This window comes from Somniosus microcephalus, chromosome 10 (genome assembly GCF_052327205.1).
Source record: "Somniosus microcephalus isolate GS21.2 chromosome 10, FLI_Smic_1.0, whole genome shotgun sequence".
NCBI lineage: Eukaryota > Metazoa > Chordata > Chondrichthyes > Squaliformes > Somniosidae > Somniosus > Somniosus microcephalus.
The window spans coordinates 36,576,857-36,594,738 of NC_140996.1; positions in this window are offsets into that span (position 1 = coordinate 36,576,857).

Sequence of the window (17,882 nt, forward strand, 5' to 3'; positions counted from 1 at the left end):
CCCGACCGTACTCGCGCAGTTGGAAGGGAATTACTGGGCCAACATTTTACATGTCAATAAAATGAAAAATTTAACAATTGCACGACTTGCCCCCTCGCATCTGCGACTGAGGGTCCAAGGAGGTGCATTGCGCAAGAGGTCATCATCATGCGTATCCTCACACTGTTCCCTTTGGGGAACTGTATGAAGTGGTGGAAGGATTTATGGCCGTGATTAACGCTCATTCCGTGACCGTAACCATCTTTGAACCAGCCATTAGGGTGGTTAGTCCTATGGCGGGAGGGTTTTACGGGCTCCCACAACCCATCTGAGGGGGGGGGGGCCACCAACACCCACGGACGCAAGTATCCCGCTGGATGTCCACCCAGAATTTAAAGTTGGAACTCCGACTCCACTTGCCGGGACTGTCTGGAGTGGGGTTCAAAACCTTACTCCTTCTGGCCCAGCGGCGGGGATGCTTACTGCTACGCAAAAGGCCCACTCCGCACAAAAGGTGACACCCATACGTTTCCTGTGCCTTTTCCCTCCCCGTGACTGGAGCCCTATGCTGCCATTTCACGTTGCTAATCGGATTGGGCCTTTGTCATAGCGGTAGGATCCCCGCCGCTGGGCCAGATCAGGGTAGGGTTTCGAATCCCGCTCCAGACAGTCCCGGCAAGTGGAGTCGGAGCTCCGGCTCTAAATTCTGGGTTGACATCCAGTGGGATATTTGCGTCCGTGGGTGTGGGTGGCCCCCCCCCCTTGTATAGCTTGTGGGAGCCCGTAAAACCCTCCCGCCATAGGACTAACCGCCCTAATGGCTGGTTCAAAGATGGTTACGGTCACGGAATGAGCGTTAATCACGGCCATAAATCCTTCCACCACTTCATACAGTTCCCCAAAGTAAACAGTGTGAAGACACGTATGACGACGACATTGCTAAATAAATAAATGGAATTTAAAAAATTATTTTAGGGCTTTTAAAAGTCTTTAAATTGCTTTAATTCTCTTTAAAACTACTTCAGATTACTCAAAATAATGTAAACATTTTAAAAAGTTTATAAAAGTTACCAAAATCTTCAAAAAACTTCCAAAAACCTATTTAAACTGCTGCTTTGCATGTAAAAATCCTTAGCAGCTTGACAGAAACATTGGGGGCGTGTCCAGTGAAACTGAGACCTCAAGGGGCGTGTCTCACTTGCACTGCACGCTCCAGGCTTCGCGCTGGCTGCACTCCTGGGCGGCGTGACGTCATACGCTGCCCGGGATTCTTCTTTTTCATTCACCAAGTCCAGGCGTCCCTGGAGCTGATCGTCAGTAGCGCGGGGTAAGTGTAAATACGGGGCTTGCACGCGCTGCAAGCCCCGTTCTGGAATTTCTGGGCCAATGAGATCTCATTCTTCTATACTCCAGAGAGGATAGGCCCAATCTACTCAATCTCTCCTCAAGGGACAACCCTCTCATCCCAGGAATCAACCTAGTGACCATTTGTTGCACTCTAAGGCAAGTATATCCTTCCTTAGATAAGCAGACTAAAACTGTGCACCGTACTCCAGAGCCCTGTACAATTGTAGCAAGACTTCCTTACTCTTGTACTCCAACCCTCTTGCAATAAAGGCCAACATGTCAAGTTCCTTCCTAATTGTTTGCTGCACCTTCATGCTAACTCTCTGTGTTTCTTGTACTTGGACACCTAAATCTCTCTGAACACCAACATTTAATAGTTGCTCACCATTTAAAAATATTCTGTTTTCCTATAAATCAAACAAAAATGTTCTATAAATCAACATTAATATGAAAAATAACAAGGAGACAGAGTCAAACAAATCCAGTAGATATTGATCATTAGGTGATTTTTAAATACTTTGAAGTGCAATATATCTGAACCAATTTTTATTTTCTGACATTTCTAAACTCGTTAATGTACTACTTTTTTTAACAAAAGACTGCCACATTGAGTGCCTTTTTTTAAATATTTCAGTCTGTTCCAACATTTTGCAATCTTTTAGCAAAGCATTTGGGTGAAAGCACATTCTGTTTCACACCAACATGTATAATGATGAGATATTGTATCTGTTGGGCTGATTCGAGTTCTATTCCCTGCTGTTAGAAACTAGGGGAACCTAAAATGATATATGGTTATGCGGATGAAACTGTAACACAAATAATAGTGTTTAAATGATTGTATTTGTGCTCGAGACAATAAGGGGTTAATGTATAAATTGTGTTTTACTGGAACTGTGTAAGTTTTGTTTTCCTGGAGACTTGTATTAGACTTTGAGACAAAATTACTTCAGTTAGTTAGATTCGATATTTCAGGCATAACATCCCACACAAGGGCCCATAGCATGGCCTTGCCCTGCCAGGCGAGCTGCCTGTTGTTTGTAAGTTCGGGTTTTAACTTTGTTAATGTATCTGTACTTTGGCCAATGAAGGCCCAACCTATGTTTCTTCCATTATTACTAATAACCATATTGTAATGCTAAGGTAGAATTTGGAGTTTGTTTGACAGAACTGCTTGCGAAGATAATTAAAAGTTAATTTGTATAAAGGACATAGGATAGAAGGAATTTATGGGGGTTAAGGTACCATCTCAGGATGGAATAGTCTGTTAGATTAAGGGGAGATAGTTTGGATGGTGGCTGGTTGAGCAGACAGCTCTGGCTTGGGCCTCTGATTTAATGGCCCAAAGCTATGCCTGGTATATGCACTGGCTGCACCAGGGGGGACAAGACAGGATGAGCTAAGAGACTATTGCTTTGGAAGGAAAGGGGTGGATGAGATAAGGAAAGACAGTCCTCAACATGCTGTAAGGCCATGATTGGCCAAGTACAGAAAGCATGTGTAATGGTTGTGAAGACCCCTTGAGGGAGGGTCTTCATTGGTAAGTTTAGACAAAGAACTCGACATGTCATTGGGCACCTTGCTTTAAGGAGAACCTCTACAGGTTAAATGGTCTTGTCCATTATTCTACCTCAGATCCACCCCTAAAAAGAGAATAAAAGGAAGAGCTAAAGAACTCTTAGCTCAGGCAGGGGAGCAGAGGGCTCCCAAGAGTGAGTTGGTAGTCTAACACTCTTCAGAGAATGGACACATGCGGACCCTAGTCTAACACTCTTAGGTAGTTCAGAGAAAGAGAGAGAGACACGTGAGACAAGGAGGACGAATAAGAAGAGTTGTTCTTGCATGCCAGCTGTCTGTCCGATCGGGTCCGGTACCAGCTACTTGTCACGGTCGTATGTTTTTGCTGTATAACTAGTGTGTTATATTCCGTCCTAAAGTCCGATTAAACACAATATACCCATCATATTGGTTTGCACTCGATCCTGTTTCCCAGAGATATGCAAATCTCTACACTGCACAGGCAAAGCAGAGCTCTTTAAATGCTACTTAAATACATGTGAAAAGCTCTGCTTACAGTAGCTGACCTTGGGTAAAATTTATCATGTTTGGGAAGAGCTCACAGAAGAGTCAGCACTTTCCTGCTATTAGAAATGTAATAGATGGGTCTAGTGTCCAATGGGAACTAGGTTGCAAATGCCCAAATACATGTCACTGATATCCTACAGAAAGAGGAAAGTTTTGTTATATTAATTAGGGCTGGATTTGAACCCAGGTCCAACAGGTGAAAGGACCTTCTGCTAACTCACTGTGATAACCAAATCCTAATGACAGATTGTTTCTGATGGATTGGTCAGAAGGCTACAACTTCTTTTTACTGCTGTGCAAATGATTTCAAATTATGAGACAAATAACAAAAACAGCCTAGTAAGATAAAGTTGTTGAAACACTGTGAATTTGCCTTTTTCAAGAGACTGGTCTCTTCTATTAGGGCTTGAATGGAGGCATGGCACTGCTTCTACTTCATCTCGGCGTCTGTGCTCACTTTCCTGAGAGGTGACATGAGCCAGGTTTGGAGAGGATAGCGTTTGTCCCCAAAGAGCCAGCTTCTGACCCGATACCGGGATGGTGGGAGTTCAGGACCAGTGCGGGATGAAGACATCATGGACCTGTCACAGCTCTGCATGATGCACTGCACATTTTCGCATACCAGATGGATGTTCAGTGAATGAAATCCCTTCCTATTCACATAGACTCCAGGCTCTTCTTTTGGAGTATGCAAGGCTGTAGGTGTGCAGTCGATCATGCCCTGCATTTGGGGAAAGCCTGCAACTTTAGCATACAATGTGTGCAGGACTCCTTTCTTACCCAGTATATAAAAAGTCCAACAAGAGAGGGTGCACTGTTGGATCTAGTCATGGGAAATGAACCAGAACAGATAAGAAAACTAAGTGTAGGGGAGCATCCAGCCAATAGCAACATAATAAGGCTTAAGATAAAGATTGAGATCGACACAATTAAGACAAAGACCAAAGTAATACATTGGGAAAAAAATGATTTTAAGGGGATGAGAATGGAACTAGGGAAAATTAACTGGAAAAATTTACTGACAAACAAAGAAATAGAACAGCATTGGGAAATATTTAAAATGGTGATCAATAAAGTCCGAGAGAAATCTATCCCACTAAAAACAAGAACAAACTAGCCAGTAAAGTCACACTACGGATGAATAAAGAAATAAGGACAAAATTGAAGCTAAGGAAAAAGGCGTACACTAAATGCATAGGCAACAAAGGAAAGGATGAAAAAAGGGAATACGAAAAGGTTAGGAAAGAGGTCAAAAAAACTATTAGGAAGGCAAAGAACTACAAAATACAATTATCAACGAATATAAAAAGAAACAGTAAACTATTCCACAGACACATAAATAACAAAAGAAAAATCAGGATAGTGATAGGGATACACACGATAAACTCACAGGCAATGACAGTGAAATGGCAGAAATATTAAATCTGGGAGATGAACATGGTGGGCATGACATTAGAAGGGGTGATCAAAAAAGATACAGTATTAAAGACATTTAAGATAGAAACGGGAAGATAATTGATAAACTAATCAAACTTAGAGAGGATAAAACACCTGATCTGGATGGATTGCATCTGTGTATATTAAAAAGAAGTTAGGGAAGAGACAGCAGAGGCATTACTACATATATACACTTGCTACCGCAAGAAGTAGTTGAGGTGACTAGCATAGATGCATTTAAGGGGAAACTAGATAAACACATGAGAGAAAAAGGAATAGAAAGATATGTTGATGGGGTTAGAATACGAAGGGTGGGAGGAGGCTCGTGTGGAACATAAACACCAGCATGGAGCTTTTGGGCCGAATGGCCTGTTTCTGTGCTGTAAATACTATGTAATACTATGTAATACTATGTAACTATGTAGTCCAGTGCCCTCTCCTCCTGCTTTGTGGTATCCATGGGGAAGGAGAGGAAGTTATTGGCTTTGGCAAAGAATGCATCCATCAGCTGGTGCATACAGACTTGATTGACTGATGTTGCAGATGTCACCTTCTGCAATTTAGAATTACCAAGGCATAGAAGTTCTAGACCATAGGGACTTTGACAGCCACAGGCAAGGATTGATGTGGCCTTGGGCTGCAGTTGGTGCTGCAGCAGGTGGCTGAGCTCTGTGACAGCCTCCCTGGTAAAGCAGAGCCTTCTCTTTCAGGTAATATGTTAAATCGAGGCCCTGTCTTCCCTCTTAAGTGGACGTAAAAGATCCCATGACTCCCTATTCGAAAAAGCGCAGGGAGTACTCCTCGGTCTCCTGGCTAATATTTATCCCTCAACCAACATCACTAAAACAGATTATCTTGTCATTATCACATTGCAGTTCGGGGGACCTTGCTGTTCGCAAATTGACTGCCGCATTTCCTACATTACTACAGTGACTACAGTTCAAAAGTACTACATTTGCTGTAAAGTGCTTTGGGGTGTCCTGAGGTCGTGAAAGGTGCTATATAAATCTAAGTTCTTTCTTTCTCACAAACTGCTCCTCAGTGATAAGAAGCTCTGTCCTGTATACTTGTGTAGGGCAAGGCCACCATGTGAGCTGTCCTCCTTCTCTCTTCCAGGCAGCTGCAAGTCCCTAGACTCTAACCTGCTCCTCATCCATCACAATGATAGTGTAAGTACCAATTAAAACCAATCAGAGGTTTGCCAGAAGCCCACTGACAAAAACCCTCTTCTGACACTCCAAATTACTTTCAGAAATTATTCCAGCAGCCAAAACTCCTAAAAAGCTCAAAAGCAGTGCACTAGCACTCTAAATAAGCTAACCAGTGATTTAGCTGAGAGCAGTTGTTGATCCCTTTAAAAATCGCTACAAATGGCACCTTCTAGGTTGTTTATGATTTCTGTGACGGATTTAGAATTGGCGAATAGGATACCACAGCTGTTTAAAAGAACATTTGGGTCCGAAAACAGACGCAGGACCCTAATTAGTATCGTTAAATAGGCATCTGCTGAATTCAGGCAAGCGCGCTGGAGACCTAAAAGCCCTGATTCAAAGTGACGACAGGTGAATTCTGTGTGCAAAATGGGCATGTGAGATAGTGACTTGACTGTCATTGCCTGAGCACAAAAACTGGTGTTCGCCAATTCAAACTCCGCCCACCCCCACCCCCCCACCCTACCAGTGGAATTAACACATGCAATCTAAATGTGACTAACATCATCATAGAGTCATAACAGCACAGAAAAAGGCCATTTGGCCTATCGAATCCGTGCTGGCTCTCTGTGGAGCAATCAGTCAGTCCCATTCCCCCGCTCTATCCCCGTAGCCCTGCAAGTTTATTTCCCTCAAGTGCCTATCCAGTCTCCCCTTGAAAACATTGAGTGTCTCCGTTTCCACCACTTCCGTCAGCAGCAAGTTCCAGGTCCACACCATTCGCTGCGTAAAAAGGTTTTTCCTCACATCCCCCCTGTATCACTTGCCTAAAACCTTAAATTTGTGTCCTGTAGTTCTTGTTCCATCAACTAGTGGGAACAGCCTTTTCCCATCTAGCCTATCCAAACCCAACATAATCTTGTACACCTCTATCAAATCACCCCTCAAATTCCTTTGCTCTAATGAAAACAAATCCAGCTTCTCCAAACTGTCCTTGTAGCTAAGATCCCCCATTCTGGTAAATCTGCTCTGCACCCTCTCAAGGGCCTTCACATCCTTCCTAAAGTGTGGTGACCAGAACTGGACACAATACTCCAGTTGTAGCCAAACCAGCGCTTTATAAAGGTTCAGCAAAAATTCTCTACTTTTGTACTCAATACCTCTATTTATGAAGCCCAAGATCCAATATGCTTTGCTAACCACTCTCTCAAAATGTCCTGCCACCTTCAGGAACCTATGTACATTAACTCCCAGGTCCCTCTGTCCCTGCACACTCTTTAACACTGTGCCATTAAGTGTTTATTGCCTCTTCCTATTCCTTCTGCCAAAATACATCACCTCACGCTTCTCTGTATTAAATTCCATCTGCCATTTGTCTGCCCATTCTGCTAGCCTTTCTATGTCCTGTTGCAGTCAATTAGTATCATTCTCACTGTTTGCCACACCCCCAAGTTTGGTGTCATCGGCAAATTTAGAAATTCTACTCTGTATTCCAATATCCAGGTCATTTATATATATATCAAAAAAAGCGGTGGCCCCAGCACTGACCCTTGGGGAACACCACTGTCTACCATCCTCCAGTCTGAAAAACAGCCATTTACCACAATTTGCTGTTTTCTATCCTTAAGTCAATTCCTTATCCAAGCTGCCACTGACCCACCTATTCCATGAGCCTCAATTTTGTTAACCAGTCTTCTATGTGGTACTTTGTCAAACACCTTCCTAAAATCCATGTAGACAACATCCATTGCATTCCCTTCATCAATCCTCTGATACTTCGTCAAAAAATTCAATTAGATTAGTCAAACACGATCTGCCTTTTACAAATCCGTGTTGGCTCCCCTTAATTAGCTTAAACCTCTCCAAGTGCCCGTTAATTTTTTCCTTGATTATTGTTTCTAAAACTGATGTTAAACTGACCAGCCTGTATTTACTAGGATTGTTCTTACACCCTTTCTTGAACAATGGTGTCACATTTGCCACTTTCCAATCCTCAGGCACCTCCCCCGCATCTAGGGAAGATTGGAAAATTATGGCAAGTCCTTCCGCTATCTCCTCCCCCAATTCCCTTAGCAATCTGGGATGCAAGCCATAAGGCTACTTATCCACTCTAAGCATATCCATCCTGTCTATCAATTTCACCCCTTCCATTGCTTCTACCTTTTCCACTTCGACCGATATTTTGTCAGCATCCACCTCCTTAGTAAACACCGATACAAAGTACTCATTGAGCATTCTAGACTTGCCCTGCAGCTCTAAGCATATATCAGCTTCTTTGTCCCCAATAGGCCCCACATTGCCTCTTACTGTTTACATGCCGGTGCAAGATTTTTGGGTTCCATTTTATGTTAACCGCCATTCTACTCTCATATTCTCTCTTTGCCAATCTTATTTTCATCTTCACTTCCACTCTCAACTTATTGTATTTGGTCTGGTTCTCCCTTGAAGAATTCACCTGACATGCATCTTACACCCTCTTTTTTTGTTTCATCATCTTCTCTATCTCCCTCATCATCCAAGGAGCGCTAGCTTTGGGTCCCTTACCTTTCCCTCTTGTTGGAATGTACCTAGCCTGTACTTGGAACATCTCCTCCTTAAAGATCACCCATTGTTCCATTACAATTTTTCCTGTCAGTCTTTGTTTCCATTTTTACCCTGGCTAGATCCTTTCGTATCCCATTGAAGTTAGCCCTATTCCAGTTTAGAAGTTCCACTCTAGATTGTTCCTTGATCCTCTCCATTGCTAATCTAAATCTTCTGAAACGATGATCACTCGTACCCAAGCATTCTCCCACAGACTCTCGGTCGACCTGGCCCACCTCATTCCCCAGCACCAGATCCAGCAATGCCTCCTTCCTAGTTGGGCCAAGAACATACTGGTCAAGGAAATTCTCCTGAACACATTTCAGAAATTCCTCCCCCTCTTTTCTCTTTACGCTAGCATTATCCCAATCGATATTTGGGTAATTAATGTCCCCCAATATCACCACTCTATAGCTCTTGCATATCTCTGCGATTTCCCTGCAGATTTGCTCCTCTACCTCCCTCTCACTATTTGGATGCCTATAGAATACCCCCAATAGCATGATCATACCCTTTTTGCTCAACTCTAACCAAATGGATTCTGCCCTTGTCCCCTCAAGAACATCCTCTTTTTCCAACACTACAATGTCTTCCTTAATCAGTACTGCCACCCCACCTCCCTTTTTTCCTGCCCTATCTTTTCTGAACACCACTTTTAAGCCACGTTTCCGTTATTGCCACAACGTCATATTGCCACATGACTAATTGTGCTTGTAGCTCACCAACCTTATTCACCACACTTTGTGCATTTATGTACAAGCATTCTAAACCCATTTTTGAATTTTTTGTAGTCTTTCTTAGTCTGCTCCTAGCTAATATGGTACTACTTCCACCTCTAATACTACTTTCTTCTCGAGTACAACCAAAACACAGGGGCCTAGAAATTCAGTATAGCCACTTTTGGGGCGGAAAAGTCGGGCGGCCGCTAAAGTTTGCGCCCGGCGCAAAGTCGAGGCCGCTTCGCCGATATTCAGTAGCTTCACCCTAAGAGTTTGCTCGAGCGCTAAAACTGACGCTCCACAACTATCTTTAGGCGCAAAGCCGGCGGTGCTGAGCTAAACCGCCGAGGCCGGGCGCAGCACAGGTGCGGTCATTTCTTGACTGACAGCAGACACCCTGGCGCCGGCCAGCTCTTAAAGGGGGAAGGGTCGAGTTGTATGCCTCTTCAGCAGGGGTCCTGGGCGCGCGGAGCGGGGTCATGAGCCAAGTACACAAAGGATAGCCTTTGTCCCCGATAAGCCATCCTCTTGGGTGAGGCTGTGCCTGGAAGATGTCAGCCACAGTAGTCTGTCGCAGGATAAAGGCATCGTGGGGGGGAGGTTCCTAGAGAGCAAATAATAAAAATGACAACAGAGAAGGTCATAGACTTAGGTAGCAGTGGGGAAATTAAAAACCAGAGCGTGTCAGGAAGGGGCAGAAGGTATGGAGTAAAAGGTAAAGTAATAAAAAGGGCAAAAGCAGGAACTAAGTGTCACAAAACATCTTTGAAAGTTCTCTATCTGAATGCACATAGCATTCGTAACAAAATAGACGAGATAATGGCACAAATAACTACATATGGGTATGATCTTGTGGCCATTACAGAAACATGGCTGCAGGGTGACAATGCCTGGGAATTAAACATACCAGGTTATTTAACGATCAGGAAGGACAGGCAGGAAGGAAGGGGAGGTGGGGTGGCTATGTTAATAAAGGAAGGAATCACTGTAATACAGAGAAATTATATTGGGTCAAAAGATCAGGATAATGAAACAGTTTGGGTGGAGGTAAGGAATAATAAGGGGAAAAAAACACTAGTGGGCGTAGTCTATAGGCCTCCGAACAGTGGCAACTCTGTTGGACGGAGTATCAGTCAGGAAATAGTTGAGGCTTGTAATAAGGGAACATCTATAATTATGGGGGATTTTAACTATCATATTAATTGGACAAATCAAATTGGGCAGGGCTGTCTTGAGGATGAGTTCATTGAGTGTATTAGGGATGGGTTTCTTGAGCAGTATGTAACTGAACCGACCAGGGGGCAAGCAACCTTAGATCTGGTCCTGTGTAACGAGACAGGATTAATTAAAAATGTCCTAGTAAAGGATCCCCTTGGAATGAGTGACCATAACATGGTTGAATTCCATATTCAATTAGAGGGTGAGAAGGTTGGATCTCAAATAAGCGTGCTAAGCTTGAATAAAGGAGACTATGAAGGTATGAGAGCGGAATTGAGTAGAGTGGATTGGGAAAATAGATTAAAGGGTAAGACGATACATGTTCAGTGGTGTACATTTAAGGATTTATTATACAACTTCCAAAAAAAATATATTCCACTGAGAAGAAAAGGGTGTAAAAGAAAAGACAGCCATCCGTGGCTAATTAAAGAAATTAAGGATAGTATTCGACTAAAAACAAGGGCATATAAGGTAGCCAAATCTAGTGGGAGGATAGAGGATTGGGAAAACTTTAAAAGACAGCAAAAAATAACAAAAAGATTAAGAAAGGGAAGATAGATTATGAAAGTAAATTAGCAAAAAATATAAAAACAGATAGTAAGAGTTTTTATAGTTATATAAAAAGAAAAAGGGTGGCTAAAGTAAATGTTGGTCCCTTAGAGGATGAGACCGGGAAATTAATGGTGGGAAATATGGAGATGGCAAAAACACTGAATGAATATTTTATATCAGTCTTTACAGTAGAAGACACTAAGAATATCCCAACACTGGACAAACAGGGGGCTAAAGGGGGGGAGGAGCTAAACACGATCAAAATCACTAAGGAAGTGGTACTCGGTAAAATAATGGGACTCAAGGCGGATAAATCACCTGGACCTGATGGCTTACATCCTAGGGTCTTGAGGGAAGTGGCGGTAGGGATTGTGGATGCATTGGTAATAATTTTCCAAAACTCCCTGGACTCGGCAAAGGTCCCGGCAGATTGGAAAACTGTTAATGTAACACCCTTATTTAAAAAGGGCAGTAGACAGAAGGCTGGAAACTATAGACCGGTTAGCCTAACATCTGTGGTAGGTAAAATTTTGGAGTCCATTATTAAGGAGACAGTAACAGGACATTTGGATAATCATAATTTAATAGGACAAAGTCAGCATGGTTTTATGAAGGGGAAGTCATGTTTGACAAATTTGCTGGAGTTCTTTGAGGAAGTAACATATAGGGTGCATAAAGGGGAACTAGTGGACGTAGTGTATTTAGACTTCCAAAAGGCATTTGACAAGGTGCCACACAAAAGATTATTGCTTAAGATAAAAAATCACGGGATTGGGGGTAATATTCTGGCATGGATAGAGGATTGGCTATCTAACAGAAGGCAGAGAGTTGGGATAAATGGTTCATTCTCAGACTGGCAATCAGTAACTAGTGGTGTTCCGCAGGGGTCAGTGCTGGGTCCCCAACTCTTTACAATCTATATTAACGATTTGGAGGAGGGGACCGAGTGTAACATATCAAAGTTTGCAGATGATACTAAGATGGGAGGGAAAGTAGTGAGTGAGGAGGACATAAAAAACCTGCAAGGGGGCATAGACAGGCTAAGTAAGTGGGCAGAGATTTGGCAGATGGAATACAATACTGGAAAGTGTGAGGTTATGCACTTTGGCAGGAAAAATCGTAGAGCAAGTTATTATCTTAATGGCAAGAAACTGGAAAGTACTGAAGTACAAAGGGATCTGGGGGTCCTGGTGCACGAAACTCAAAAGGCTAGTATGCAGGTGCAGCAAGTGATTAAGAAAGCCAATGGAATGTTGGCTTTCATTGCTAGGGGGATAGAATATAAAAATAGGGAGGTATTTCTTCAGTTGTACAAGGTATTGGTGAGACCGCAACTGGAATACTGCGTACAGTTTTGGTGTCCATACTTAAGAAAGGACATACTTGCTCTCGAGTCAGTACAAAGAAGGTTCACTCGGTTAATCCCGGGGATGAGGGGATGGACATATGAGGAGAGGTTGAGTAGATTGGGACTCTACTCATTGGAGTTCAGAAGAATGAGAGGCGATCTTTTCTCTCCAGTTTTGAAGAAGGGTCAAACCCGAAACGTCAACTCAAATTTCTCTCCACGGATGTTGCCTGACTTGCTGAGTTTTTCCAGCATTTTCTGTTGTTATTTCGGATTTCCAACATCTGCAGTATTTTGCTATCGTAAGATTGTGAAGGGGTTGGATCGGGTGGATGCGGGGAAGATGTTCCCGATGATGGGTGAAACTAGAACTAGGGGGCATAGTCTTAGAATAAGGGGCTGCTCTTTCAAAACTGAGATGAGGAGGAACTACTTCACTCAAAGGGTGGTAGGTCCATGGAATATGCTGCCCCAAAAAGCTGTAGAAGCTACATCATTACATAAATTTAAAACAGAAATAGACAGTTTCCTAGAAGTAAAGGGAATTAAGGGTTACGGGGAGCAGGCAGGAATTTGGACATGAGTCTAGGTTCGGATCGGTCATGGCCCTGTGGGTAGCGGAGCGGGCCCAGGGGCCGTGTAGCCTGATCCTGCTCCTATTTTGTGTGTCTAATTCTGTTAGATTCAGGAGATGGTTCTGTGATAGTGGATTGGCGGTTAGGATCAGATCAGCCATGATCTTATTGAATGGCGGAGCAGGCTCGAGGGGCCGATTGGCCTACTCCTGCTCCTATTTCTTGTGTTCTTATGTTCTTATGGCACTGGGAGTAATCCGGAGATTACTACCTTTAAGGTCCCGCTTATTAATCTCTTTCCTAGCTCCCTATAGTCTGCCTGCAGGACCTCATCCCTCTTTCTGCCTATGTTGTCGGTACTGATATGGACGACGACCTCTGGCTATTCACCCTCCCCCCTCAGTGTCCTGCAGCTGGTCAATGATATCCTTGACCCTGGCACCAGGGAGACAACATACCATCCTGGAGTCACGCCTGCATCCACAGAACGCCTATCTGTTCCCCTAACTAATGAATCCCCGATGACTATTGCTCTTCCACTCTTCAGTTTTGGGCTGCAGAGTTTCTCATTTGTATAATTTGTACATATAAATTTGATCCAGTCCACATTAATATTAATGTGATGTTCCTTGTAGCTTATGAGATCTATCCTCAACGTTTCATTAAAAAACAGAACTTGTGTGTTTTGAAATATAAGTAAAAGATAAACCAAAATTTTAAATATATAAAATAGATCAAACAGGTATTATTTGTGAATTTATTCTAAATGATATGAATCACACAGTTACCATGTTTCAAAAAGACAAGATTCTTTGAATTATAAGGAAATATCCTTGAATTACCTAATAATTCCTGCAAATGTGCTCAAACGACGACAGTTGTCTAAAGTGCTTTGGTAGCAACACAATGATTTCCCCTTCAAGCTTAGTAAAGATAGAATTTTACATTTTTGAGTTAACCATGTCAGTATCACAATGCTAGCAAGCCGAAAGTTATCCATGTTTTTCTCCTGCTGCTCCTACACTTTGTACTGAATTCAACAGAACGAAAACAAACGCCCAGAGGCTGCGTACAATTAATTCAGTGTTGCCAGAGGTGGGCTCCCCCAGTGATTCCGTTGGTTAAGGCAGTAAGAAGATGATCCACAGACTAGGATGATCCCAGGTTCATCCCAGTCTGTCCTGGGTTAGCTGATGTCAGTAAGGGTGTAATGTGCTTTCGTTGATTTCAGCGCCCGAGTTGGGGAAAGAGGAATTGACCCCTGTTGGACGCACAGCTGTATGGATGTTGAGTAACAACAGCATTAAGCTCAGCTGTGATGTCATCCATGGTAGCATAGCCGTCGAATGCTTACTTATAGAGAATGGTGACTTGGTAAGGTACCAGAGAGTGACTGGCTCCATACCTAACTCTATCTCCACAAGGAAGGAGATAGTGCCTTTAGGACAGGAAAGGAGGAGCAAATTGGAAAATAAAGGAAAGAGCTATTTGGGGACATTTTCAAAGCCTTGAAAATTATTGCTTTTATTGTGACTTGTGTTCAAATCCATCCATGGCCTCACGCCCTATGTCTGTAACCTCCTCCCGCCCTACAACCTTCCGAGATCTCTGCGCTCCTCCAATTCTGGCCTCTTACAAATCCCCGATTTTAATTGCACCATCACTGGCGGCTGCGCCTTCAGCTGCCTGGACCCAAAGCTCTGGAATTCCCTCCCTAAACCTCTCCATCTCCTTCTCCTCTTTTAAGTTGCTGCTTAAAACCTACTTCTTTGACCAAGCTTTTGGTCACCTGTCCTAATATCTCTTTGTGTGACTCGGTGTCAAATTTTGTCTGATAGAGCTCCTGTGAAGCGCCTTGGGACATTTTTACTATGTTAAAGGTGCTTATAGCAATGCAAGTTGTTGTTGTTGTAACTGCACAGTTTTTAATGAGTAACTGCACTGTATGGTACGGACCATAAAAGTTCCAAATTCAATGCTGAATTTGCTCATTTCAACCAGGACATTGTAGGGGCACTCCAACTGACATCAGTTCCCATGTTCCCAGTTGTATCCAGTGACCCTTGCTAAAAAGAGATTGTGCCTGTGGATTTTGGGTGAGGACAAAATCAAGCTTGGTGAGATGCCCCCCATGTTAAAATCGCCTGCCATAGCTCACCGTCTTGATCCATACATGAAAAATGGCCATTTGGATAAGATGAACATTATATTACCAATAATCAGCACCTTCAGAAGATAAGGGCAGAACATTTTTAAAAACACACACACGGGTGCATTAGTTCTCAGTGCTGAATTGAAAACCCCGGAATGACACGAGACAGAAGAATGAGAACATGCAGATTGTGAAGAAGAATCTTATCATTACTCAACCTATATTTCTTGAGGGTGAACACAGGACAAGTTTGCATAAAATAGGAGAATAAAATATAAACCAAGGAGAAAAGTGTCAAAAATAACAATTGCAATATCTAAGAAATAAACAACGTATCCAACAGTTGTTCACCAATGTCACACCCATAACATCTACAGACTAAATCATCAGTGGGTATCAATTAGAAATATACCCCAGAAATTAAACACATATGAAAGCTATTCAGCCTATCAAGCCCATTCTTTCTACAAGCCACACAATACCCAGCTCACTTAATCTCCTGATGGAAATTTCTGTGTAAATACTTTCTTATCACAAAGGCAATCACATAAAACACCAGAATATTTATTCATCCTCTCCATTTCCACTACTCATTGCTGGGCCTCTGGGTTGCTACAGCCATAGACAACATTACCCTGCCCCCAATTCATCCCAACAACAGGGGTCCATTGTGTCCCATTAAGTATCTGATCATCTCAGTCTATACCGACCCTTATAACCTTGACCGATATACCTATCTACATAATTAAAAGACTTAATCCTAGTCAGGAAGTGCTGGTTATGTGAGATAGATATGCCAGTGCTTTAGGAGGAGGAGGGACAGTTGGTTCTTGGGGCGGGAAGCCTGCAGACCGTGTTGGCCTAGTTTTTTTCCTTCTCCCAGGCTCCTGCAGTCTGCTCTGCTTTGCCAATTATTCCTGCTTTCATCTCTAACGGGGGTTGAACGCTGCACCTTCTGTCTCAGAAGTGGGCATGCTACCACTAAGCCAAAGCTCAGTCCAGCTGGGGTAGGTAGCAGGAGCGGGAGCTACCCCAGCTGGACTGAGCTTTGGCTTAGTGGTAGCATGCCCACTTCTGAGTCAGAAGGTGCAGAGTTCAACCCCCGCTTTAGACAGTCTCAATGAGCAGAGAACAGAGCTCTGGTTCTGAATGCTGGGTTGATAACCAGTAGGATACTCATGTCTGGTGGGTGTTGTGGAAGCCCATAAACCTCTTGTGCCATGTAAGACTATCCTATTGGCTGGTATAAAGATGGTTACAGCCATGACAGATGTGCTCACATTGCAGCCTGTCAAAATGTTAATTAGCCTGTGAATACTTCCATTACTTCACAATATTCTCCAAGGTAGAAGTGTGAAGATATGAAAACAACAACCACCCCGGCTTTTCACACATTCTTTTTTCTTTTAAATAACTTTAATTTCTCTCATTATGTCTCCTAGTGATAATATTGTTAATATTACCAGCCATTTAACCACCTTCTGTTTTACACATAAGGACATTGTCGGTTATTACATTTCTTCGCGTCGGTATGTTTTTCCCTCACGTTCCCTTTTTTTCTGTTCCTTGTTAAATGCTGGTCTCTGTATTGTCTTCCTGTTCTGATGCAGGGTCCACCTGATACGTTCACTTGCCTGTTCTCTCTGCAGATGTGCTAAATGGGGCAATTTCTCAAGCACCAATGGATTCCCAGTGCATTAAGCCAGGACTGATTGATTTTTGCTCAATGGGAACAATTTGATAAATAGGACGATTTAATTCCCACCATAGTGTCCCAATTAATAGACTTCTGCTACCAATGTGTTCCAAAAATCATGATACCCTGAACAGACAAAAGCAGTCAAATCTATCCCCACTCCATTATGAAAATCAGAACATCACTAATTTCCTAATTGGTAATGAAATGTCTAATTAGCAACGGCACCTAATTATCTGAAGAAAATCTACTTTTCTCTAAAAGCTCTATTCCAGTGTTAAAGGGAATAGACATTCATCACAAACTTTGAAAATCTGCAAACCTTCTATCACCCTTGAGGAAAACTTGTACACACAGAACACTGTCCAGAAGAAATTTAAAATGTGTCAGCTGATTTTTCAAAATTCCCCTTCACTTTTAGGATTTTTTTCATTAAACCAGTGCTGCTGGTTGATTGGAACATCTTACCTGAATTCAAAATCTCAAGTCAAAAAAAAATCTTAAACATAACTCTGGTGCTCCATTCCAATAACACTGGGAAAGAAATTAAATCCTCCCTTCTCTTCCACATACACCCACGCCGCCGCCACAGACAGCACCCGCCCCTCCGCAAACAACCCCCTCCACACACCCCTCCACCCCCACCCCCCTCCACACCCCCTCTGCAACTCCCCCTCCATGCCCCACCTTCAGCCCCACTCCACTACCCTCCGCACCCCCTCCACACCCCCCACTCCCCCTCCGCACCCCCCCACTCCCCCTCCGCACCCCCCCCACTCCCCCTCCGCACCCCCCCCACTCCCCCTCCGCACCCCCCCACTCCCCCTCCGCACCCCCCACCCCCACTTCGCACCCCCCACTCCCCCTCCGCACCCCCCCACTCCCCCTCCGCACCTCCCACTCCCCCTCCGCACCTCCCACTCCCCTCCGCACCCCCCACTCCCCCTCCGCACCCCCCCACTCCCTCTCCGCACCCCCCACTCCCCCTCCGCACCCCCCCACTCCCTCTCCGCACCCCCCACTCCCCCTCCGCACCCCCCACT